This window comes from Lutra lutra, chromosome 2 (genome assembly GCF_902655055.1).
Source record: "Lutra lutra chromosome 2, mLutLut1.2, whole genome shotgun sequence".
In the NCBI taxonomy this organism is placed as follows: Eukaryota; Metazoa; Chordata; class Mammalia; order Carnivora; family Mustelidae; genus Lutra; species Lutra lutra.
In genome coordinates this window covers 1,738,183-1,748,520 of record NC_062279.1, presented here as the reverse complement: position 1 = coordinate 1,748,520, position 10,338 = coordinate 1,738,183, and the positions used below count along the sequence as shown (strand labels likewise).

The following is a 10,338-nucleotide window of genomic DNA, read 5'->3' as shown; positions in this document are numbered from 1 at the left end:
CACTGTCGTGCCAGGGGACAGAAGGCACCCCACTGAAGTTGCGAGGCTGCCTGTGATCCTTTACCCGCACTGTCTGTACCCAAGGGTGCAGGGGACACACTTCGGGAGCTGGGGGACTGCACTGGCCCATTACCTGCGCTGGCTTTGCGCAGGGGAGCTTGGAGATCGCCCCACTAAAGCTGCGTGGCCGCTCACGGCCCGTTACCTGCACTGTGCGCTGGGCAGAAGGCACAGGGAGCACCCCGCTGGAGCTGGGGCTGCACTGGGTCCGTTACCTGCACTGCTTCTGGGAACCAAAGGACACCTCGCGCCGTCTGCGCGCGGATCCGCAGACCTCAGGCGGCGGGCAGCCCGGGATTCACAGCCCGGCCGGACTGAGCGAACGCGCGAGTGTTCGGCAAAAGACAGGCTTTCAGAGGAAAAAACTCATCCGCGGCCCCGCGATTAACTCGCTGGACGCTCCCTCCAAGGACCCCCGCCTCCACCCGCCGGCCCGCAGCCTCCGCACCGCAAGCTCGCCTGCCCCTGCCCCCGGGACCCCTGCTCCCTCCGGCCGACACTCACGCCCCCACCCGGACCCCCGCTCCTGCCCGGGCCCGCATCGTCCCCCGGGATCCCCGCCTCCCGGCCCGATCCCGCCCCTCAAGAACCCCGGCCCGCCAGCCCGCACTCACCCTGCCGGGACCCCCGCCCGCCAGCCCGCACTCACCCTGCCGGGACCCCCGCCCGCCGTCCCTCTGAGCGCCCCTCACCCTGCCCCGCTCCTGCCGCCGGGGGATGCGCCCCGGCCCCGCCCATAGGGAGGCAGCTCCACCCCCACGCCCTGATTGGCCTGATCCGACGGTGCCGGGAGCCCATTGGATTCCGAGCCTGCCCGTCCTCGGCCGCGCTCCACCCTCACGCCCGCGCATTCCTGCGGGGCCACGTGGCCACCCTCGGCCCCTCCTAAGCCCAACGCCCCGCCTGGCTGCGCACGCGTGGGCGCGGGTGGCGGGGGGGCAACCTGGGGAGGGGCAGAGCCCTCCAGACACCCGCCCTTTCCTGCGGACCCCGCCGGCTTGCACGCGTGGGCGGGATGGCGGACAGAACCCCCACCCCCGACTCCTGGCCGTTCCTGCTGACCCTCGGGCTGTGCACGCGTGGGCGTGGGCGTGGGCAGGACCCCCCCACCCACTCACACAACACCGGGTCCCTGCCGCGGACCCTGGGGCTGTGCACACGTGGGTGGTGTCGGTAAGCAAGAACCCCCACCCCCACACGCACCCTTCCCCGCGGACCCTGGGGCTTACATGCGTGGGCGAGGGCGAGGTCGTGGGTAGGACCCCCCACAGACTCCTGACCCTTCCTGTGTCCCGCGGGTTTGCATGCGTGGGCGGGGTCGTGAGTGGGACCCCCCACACACACCTACCCTTCCCCCGCGGACCCGCTGGGGCTGCAGACTATGGGAGAGCACCGCCCCTTCCCTTCGGGAGCTCGTCCTGCCGGCAGGGGCGGTCCTGGCTCTGCAGAAAGTCAGCTGCTCCCAGGCCCAACGAGGCTTGGGCGTTAGGATACGCAAGGATCTCACACATTTACCAGGCAATTTTTTTTTTTAAGATTTATTTATTTACTTATTTGACAAAGAGAGATCATAAGTAGGCAAAGCAGGCAGAGAGAGGGGGAAGCAGGACCCCACCAAGCAGAGAGCCCAACTCCAGCTATGGGCTTGATCCCAGGACCCTGAGATCATGACCTGAGCTGAAGGCAGAGGCTTAACCCCCTGAGCCACCCAGGCCCCCCTTCCCAGGCAATTTTAAGAGCCTGAAACTAGTGCTTTGAGAGGGAAGAGCATCCCCTTCTGGTTCCACCCTTGGAATGGCTAAGTGCTTCTTAGGCTGTCAAAGCATCCTCATACTATGAGTCTGTGTGTGACTGGAGATGAACTCACAATGCTTGGGTTTGCGCCCAAGGGTCCAGCATGCACAAGAACGTCGTCCTCTGTGCTGTTGTTAACCAGCAGGATTTTTTTTTTAAAGATTTTATTTATTTATTTGACAGAGATCACAAGTAGGCAGAGAGACAGGCAGAGAGAGGAGGGGGGAAGCAGGCTCCCCACTGAGCAGAGAACTGAGATCATGACCTGAGCAGAAAGCAGAGGCTTAAACCACTGAGCCACCCAGGAGCCCCATTTTATAATTTAAAAAGAAAACAGATTATTGTTATAATTATGACTGAAGTGGGGGAACTTGGGACAATCTTTAGCAAGAATACAAAGAAACCACAGTGACACCTACAGAATGTTACCTGGTTACAGGTTAACAGAGGTGCTCCCAGCTGCTGGACTCCTCCCCTTCTTGCCCGAGTCTCTGAGTCATAGAAGTAATCTAAAGTCAGAATTTCAGAACTGCCAGACATCTTAGCGATCTCTGGCCCCATTCACTGGGCTTCTAGAACAGAACAAAGTAGCTAACTGTCACAGTTAATTTAAACATTAAGTACCCCTAAAGCTCAGATACTCTGTGTAAGTTCTTTCCCTGCAAATTTTGAGTGACATAAATCGTAGTCACAACATGTAAAGACTACAAGGGTTGGGAAGTAAATAACAGTAGGTAAGGGAATATTTTAGCGATATTTATTATTAGCATTTGCTCCTTTTGTGGAACAGGCTGAGCTATTTTTAAATACTGTTTCAGACTTGTCTTCCTGCTGTGAAGATACTGGGGGCTGAATCAATGAGAAAACTTATCTCCTTCCAATGACTGTAAAATCAGAAAAACATTACAATGTCTCTATTCCTAGGGTTATTTGAGTACCTTACTCAAAGGTCTTCCACCCAGATAATTATTTTAATAGACATAGGTTAAAAAAAAAGAAAAAAGAAAAAGGCCAGCTGAATTAATTCCAGCTAGCCACACGCTTGTTACATTTCCAGGTTACTAAGACCTGAGGTAAGAGGGAAAATAGCACCGTATGTAGAATAAACAGGGATTTGGGGTCCATTTGGGGACCCTACTTTGGTTTCTGACCCTGATAAAATTCTGTGTGACTTACATAGTCTCTAACCATATAAAAATGTGACTAATCATAGGCACATCTCCACTTAGGAGTTTGAAAGGGAGAACTCTACAAGGACTCCATGCGATGTATCACAGGAGCGAGCGCTCGGTAAGTCATAATCATGATTTGGGGCTGTTTATTGTCCCAGAAGAATGAAAACAGATTGAATCAACATTTCTAATAGATAGCTCACAAGCTTATTTTCAAAAACTTGAGGACAATATGACACATTGTTTTCACTCAAATTGTGTTTTGGGACCTATGAGGACAATACAGTAGCAGCATCGTAACTAGAAGTAGTTAAGACTGGCCTTCCCAATCCCATATGGCCATGCTGAGCCCCTTAGCTCAGGGCCACCAGAAAGGGCAGCTGCGGGTTGGTGGGGGGGAGCCACAGGCCAAGGCTGCAGGGTGTGGCTGGGGCGGGCAGAGCTCTGATTTGAGCCTTAATTCCTGTGCAGCCTCCAAGAGTGGGTGCCCTCTAGAGTGCCGTTGTCTCCGAGCCCTGGTGCGGTGAAGGTGGAGAATTCCCACTGCGAATCCCTCGCTGACTCTTGGGAGATAAAGAAAAGTTAGGTTCAATTTTAAACATTGAAAGACTTTCTGGTTTTCTTTTCATTATGTCTATGGTTCAATTCCCCTGTGGTCTAAGACTATAATCTATAGGGTTTCAGGTTTTTAAAATTTGTAGACTTCCTTCATGGCCCAGCAGACCGTGTATTTTGGTTAATGTTCTGTGAGCACTTGAATGCATTCTGTGTGTATTACGTAATGTTCTGTATAGGTCAGTTTGGTCGTATTTGTCACCAATGTTTTGTCTACGGTTTCTACCAAATATTGAGAAAGGTGTATTAGAATCTTCATACATCACTATTCTGTTCAAATTGTACTGGAGAATCTGCCCAGTGTTATGAGGCAAGAAAAAAAAAAGTGTGAGAATTGAGGAGGGAAGATATGACTATGCAGAGATAATAGGATTGTGTACATAGAAAACCCAAAATAAGCTACAAATAACTTATTAGCATTAAAGATGGAATTTAGAAATTTGAGATGGACCACAGCCTTAAACTATAAAATTCCTGGGAAAAATGTAGAAAATATCAATCTCAGGGTAGGACACAAAATGCACTAAGGACTTAAAGGGTTGAATCAGATCCATAAAAATGGGCCATTTCTGCTTATCTCATGAACATTAAGAAAATGAGAAGCACAGCACAGACTGGGAGTGAGGGTTTGCACACAAACTAAAGGACTTGCCAAGGAAGAGTTCCTACAAACCAACAAGAAAAAGTGTATTTAAAAACAAACATTTCACCAAAGATTCCCTGATGGCCAATTAGAACAGGAAAGGGGGCTCAACAGTAGAATGTTCAGGACGATCCAAGTGAAGTCCACAATGAGATACCATCACATGCAAACAAGAAAGTCTAAAATTAGACTGACCACAGCAAGAGATAATGAGGTTGTTGAGCAGCAGGAACGGGTCTACGAGCCAGGGTCCTCCACAGACAGAGAACCCAACAGACCCCTGTGCAGACTTAGAGGTTCAGCTCCCCCCTGAGAGCGCCACAGCCCCCCCGCTCCAGGGCTTTCTGACTCCCAGCCTTCCCCGGCATCCCACCAACCAAGCCCCTGCTTAAAACGTACCTCTCAAATCTGTCTCCTAGTGGCTCCATTTCTCTGGCTGACCCTGCCTCTAGACCTACTCACCGGATCTTGTCACTAGAATAGAGAGGAGCTGCTTAAGGAGATAGAGCCCTGGCTCCTGGGTGCGGGTCCTATGCTGCGTGGGAGGGCAGAACCAGCTTTTGGAACCCTATCCCCCAGGGCCAGGTCTCTGCTACCTCTCAGTGGGCGACCTTGGACATGTTACAAACTTCACTGAGGCCCCGTGTTCTCTTAGCTGCAACAGGCTGCTCCCAGCTCAGGGTGGGAGTGGAGATTAAATGTGGCCGCAGGCATGCACCTGCTTGGCACTCTACCCAGAGCCACAAGTGTGAGTGTTTGCTAAAGGCTCTGTCAGTGGTCAAGGGACAGTGTAGATGGTGTGATGGGAGAGTACTCAGCAAGCAGGATCCCAGCCAGTGCCACGCAACCAAGGACCACCGTGAAGCCTGGGGGCAGCAGACATGGCTCCAGGGAGGTCTCAGATGGACAGCAGCTCAGAGCACACAGCGCTGGGTTAAGGAAAGCTCCCCCGATGCCCTGGGCTGTGTGAGACCACTTAGAAGTCTCGGCCCCCAGTGTTCTCGTGTGTCTGGCTCTTCCTCTGCAGGTCTGAGCCATGGGAGTCCTCAAGCTTCCTCCGAGCCTCCCAACACCAAGTATAGGGCCAGACGCACATTGTGTGTTCAGTTAGTGTGGAACCCTACCCCAGTGGCCTGTCTTGCGGTCTGTCTGGCCCGCAGCCCTATCCCATTCCAACCCTCCAGCAGGTTTTCCATAAGCCCCTCTCCTCCTGTGCCATCCTTGACCCTTGAAGCCCTATCCCAGGGATGGTCCCCACTGTGTTTGGGTGCCATTCCCCACACAGCTTGCTGACCATGCCTGGCACAGGGTGGGTACACAGGACCTCCTAGGGGACGGTCCGGCCCACGTGGGCCACCAGGGGAGGGACTGGGCTGATCATAAGGGGCCGCAAAGGCCTTGGGGCACCACTCCCAGGGAAGTGCGTCCACCCTCTCTCCCTCCCCTCCCCTGTACCCCTTCCCAGTGCTCTGTCCCTGAGGACAGAGTCAAAGATGCACACTGGGGCAGAGCCACATGGTTCACTTCCCAGTGTGGCCTCCTTGCCAATCAATGGATCATTTTGTGTCTTGACAAAGTTCTCAGATTAAAAAAAAAACAAGCAAGTAGGTTAACAGGGACGCCATTCAAGAATCTGCCAGGAGGGGCTTCTGATGGGGCAGGTGGTCCTAAGTGGAGGAGGGTGGCCGCGCTCACTTTCTGAACCATGGTGATGGTCACACGTGTGCGCAGATGTCCACACTCAAGTACGCACGGTTCCTCGTATGTCAGTGGTATCTCAACAAAGCAGTTTGGAATGACTCAGAGAAAACGTGAACAGCCTGGGCCGCGACAACACAACCGGTCCTGAAACCACAGGCGCGCCCCCTCTGGTCCAGCCTCTCCGCATACCAGACCCTCCTCTCCTGGTGCTCAGGACTCTGCTCTGGGGAGCTCGTTTACATGCACACGTGTTGGACAGAGCTGGGTTTCAAGTCAGGTGGTTACAGAGCTGGGTTTCAAGGTCAGGCGGTTACAGACAGCTTCCTACTTAGAGCGGCCCAGTGGGACCCTGGTGGGCGGTGTGGCTGTGGACAAAGATGGCCTGCAGGACCGGGCTGGGAGTCATGAATTGCAGGGTGTCGAGCCCCCCCACCCTGTCTCCAGCTGCCAAACGCCCCAGAGGGACAGCGGGACACAAAGGACCGGAGGAGATGGTCTAGCTGCGTTAACTCAGTCCGGATCCCATCCACCGGATTGGAATGTGTGTCAGTCAGCGGAAAACAAGGGGCAGGAAAGTGGGGAGAGGGCAATCATCACGCAGGCGCCCTAAGTGCGGAGGCCGAGTTCTCTCCCTGTGCCCTTGTCACCACTCACCTCAAGCATGCGCATGTCCTGCCCACCCATGTCCCCTTGGAGGGATGGCAGGCTGCGTGGACAGCCGCTGTGGGGAGGGGAGAAAGCAGGCAGAAGAACTGGAGTGGAGTGTGGAGGGGCCTGGGGGAGATCAGGGGTTAACACTGCCCCTCTGTTTCAGAGGGATCACTAGAAGCTGGTGGGGAGAAGGAAGCATTGTTCCAGGCGGGAAACAGGGATGTTTTTGTTCCCAGAGCACTTGCAACAACGACTAAGCTGTTTTCTTGCTTTGCTCTGTGTCCAGTGGAAGGAGAGGCCGAGGGGGACAGCTCTAAGGACAGCAAGCAGCTTCTCAAGGAAACACCTGCGGCACGAGTGGGGGAGGAGGACAGAGGCTCCTTGAAGCCAGCGGGCTGAGACTTGGGGCTCTGAGAGCCATCGGAAGGGCTGCACCCCTCCTTACATGGGCACAGACAGCACAGCCTTTCCTCCCTACCCCCACCACCTCCCTATCCCCTCCTCCACCCTCTCCCAATCTCCTCCCTCTCTCCTTCTCCATCCCCTCCCCCAGCTCCCTCCCTATCCCCTCCCCCACACTCCCCCATCTCCCTCCCCCGTCCCTTTCCCCACCCTCCTCTCCTCCGGACCAAGCTTCTGGCAGAGCAGTTCCAAATTTGAGGAGCTGGAGCTGGGAAGAATTGTTAAAGAAAGGACAAAGGAAGAAGACTCCTATGGATGATCTAGAAGGTTCCTTTCTATTCCAAGAGCCCTTGTTCTACCCACAACAAGCTGCAGTTCTCAGTGCTGACAAGGACAGGTGTCATCCATGCCTAGCAAGACACACAGCCTGGAGCAGGCCACGACTCGAGGAGCACCTGTCCCCCAAACCTGTTCTCCATTAGTGAGAAGTTGGGCATCTGAGCCCCAGCCACACGTTGGAGGACAGCACTTGTTCTGATTCCATCGTCAACCACATCCCCCGTCCTCTGAGGACCACTAGGAGAAGCCCAGGGAGAGTGTCGTGAAGTACACCGGAGCACCCCGTGGGATGTGGGAATTCAGGTGCCCAGGGCTGCGGCTTTCCGCTCCCCGGGACAGGGCGGGGGGTGCGGCACTGGGCGCAGCACCAGCCGCCGACACAGAGCACGTTTGGGTCTTCCAGTTCACTGACGTTCCTCCCACAAGGATTCCAACCTCGAGCAACCCTGTGGGGCTGACCACCCACGCCTTCCCTCTCCTCCCATCTTAACTAAGTCCTGAGCCTGGGGGGGACCTCCCTCTGGCCCCTTCCTAGCTGCATGCAGAAGGACCTGTCGTCCTCAGCTCTTATCAGGGACAGGGTGTCCCTGCTCCAGCTCAACCCCATCTCTGAAACTTTCTTCCCCAGACCTCAGCCTCCTGGTTCAGCTTTATCTCAAAGCACCAGCAGGCCGATCCTCCTGACCCCATCAGACCCCCACCCAAACGGGCAGACACTCACACAGAGAGGACGGCTGGGGCTCCAGCTCTGTTCCCCAGAACCCTCCCAGGGAAGGCTGAACCCACCCCAAGATGCTCACATGTTCTAATTCCCCACTGCCGGGTCTGCCTCTCCACCTTCTACAACAGGTTCTCATCACACCTTTGTGATAAAATACAAAGCCTCCATTTCTCTGCTCCCAGTTCCTGACCTGGAGCCAGGACCCCCTTGCAATTTCCTGGGGGGCAGGAGCACATGTGATTGAATGAGGCGAAGAGGCATAGCTTCAGGTCAGGGCGGCTGGAGCTGGCATCAGAGGCGGGGCCCCTCCAGTCGCACCCCACATCCTCCGAGGAGCAGAGGGCTGGAGATGGATTTCGTGCTCCATCACGCCCACGTGAGGAATCCCCATGAAATTCCCAGCAGTGGGAACTCAGGGAGCCCCCGGGTCGGTGAACATGCGGGGTGTGGAGGGGGTGATGCCCCCCAGCCCCACGAGGGTCCTCCCAGACCTTGCCCTCTGTGCGTCTCCATCTGGCTGCTCATCTGCGTCCTTTACCCTATGCTGGGTTCTGGAATAAGCCGGCACGTGTCCGTGTTTTCCTGAGCTCTGTGAGCCACTGGAGCGAGTTCCTGAGCCCAAGGACAGGGCCGTGGGAGCCCGGGTGGAGAGCCACGCGGCCAGGAGTACCTGCGGCTGGTGTGGGGGCTTGGGCGGCCTGCAGGACGGAGCCCCTGGCCTGGGGACCATGACACTACCTGCGACACACAGTAGGACGCCCAGGGCTGCCTAGAGAACCTGCCGGTGCAGGAAATTCCCACGCGTGCCATGTCAGCAGTGCTGGGAGTGGCCCTTAACCTCACTTGGGGGACACATCTCGCTAAGGACACCAAGGAGTCTGGCCGCTCGCACCACCAAGGGCAGCGGGCGGGGCTGGTCTCCCTCTCGCTGGTCGAAACCGCTGCTCCCTCGGCCATGGCCGTGTGCCTTCCTGCTGAAAGCCTTCTGGTATCTGCCCTCCTCTGCCCCGGCCTCTCCTGCCCTGTGTGGAGCTTCCCTGAGTGCCAGCCCCCTTGTTCTCCAGCATCTTCCTTCCTCCAGGAAGGGGTACGCCCCATTCTCCGCCACCTGCAGGGCTTCTGGATGGCTTCTGGTGGAACCGAGGCTGGGCTCTGCCCTGTAGAAAGCTGAGGTCACCGGAGGAACAGAGGCCAAAGCAGGAGGGAGGCAGCCTGGGCTGTTACCCTGTCCCTGGTTGTCATCTATAGGCTTCGGAGACCAAGGGAAACACAGCTGTGGTGGCCCATCACACGACATTTTAAGCACTACAGTTACTCAAAAGCTTGTTCGTGAAAGAGGTGGTTCTCTCCGATTTCTAGGATGTGGGTCATTTCGGAGCAGAACGACCAGCCATTGATTCGATGAAGCCAAACCATCCCAAGGGACATTGCATTTGAGTTGCCCAAACAAACGGTCTCCTCTGGGCCCTGGCTCCCCCTCGGTGCACCTGCTCCCGGGAAGTCCCGCTCCCAGGCCAGCCGTCTATCCTGCTGAGCAGGGAGCCTGATGTGTGGCTCCATCCCGGGACCCCAGGATCATGAGCTGTGCGGAAGGCAGATGCTTAACCGACTGAGCCCCCCAGGCACACACACCCCCCAAAATTATTTCCGGCTGTGTTGTTTAACAAGCAGACCACCAGGTAAACAAAGAGCCCCACCCTTTCTAGCTCTAAGAAGCTGGCCCTTGCTGGGTTAGAACCAGCCAGGACTTGAAACCGCGGTAGAAGGGCTATGACTCAGTGTATGTTCATAATCTCGTTGTTTTAATTCCTTTTCTTTTTTTTTTTTAAGATTTTATTTATTTATTTGTCAGAGAGAGAGGGAGAGAGAGCAAGCACAGGCAGACAGAATGGCAGGCAGAGGCAGAGGGAGAAGCAGGCTCCCTGATGAGCAAGGAGCCCGATGTGGGACTCGATCCCAGGACGCTAGGATCATGACCTGAGCCAAAGGCAGCTGCTTAACCAACTGAGCCACCCAGGCGTCCCTTTAATTCCTTTTCTTATTCCCTTCCCAGATGAGACTTAGGTAAGGTGACTACGTTGTGGAAGATAATGCCGACCACATCATCGAGGGGGGAAACCTACCTTTTTCTAAAATCCCCTAAATATTCCCTCATCTGAAAACAGACACAATTAATTGAAGTAATAGGCCAATGGAATAGCATTCAGAAGCAGCAACATGCTGTGGTAATAAAATGTGCC

The 10,338-nt window shown here is 55.4% G+C and overlaps 1 long non-coding RNA gene across 1 annotated transcript; it reads left to right on the top strand.

Annotated features, from left to right (window-relative positions):
- Positions 1-1,063: 1,063 nt before the first annotated feature.
- On the top strand, positions 1,064-9,876 carry LOC125090637 (uncharacterized). Its single transcript, XR_007124404.1, has 3 exons — positions 1,064-1,233; positions 3,084-3,144; positions 6,923-9,876. It is a non-coding gene; the product is annotated as an uncharacterized LOC125090637 (long non-coding RNA).
- Positions 9,877-10,338: the final 462 nt, after the last annotated feature.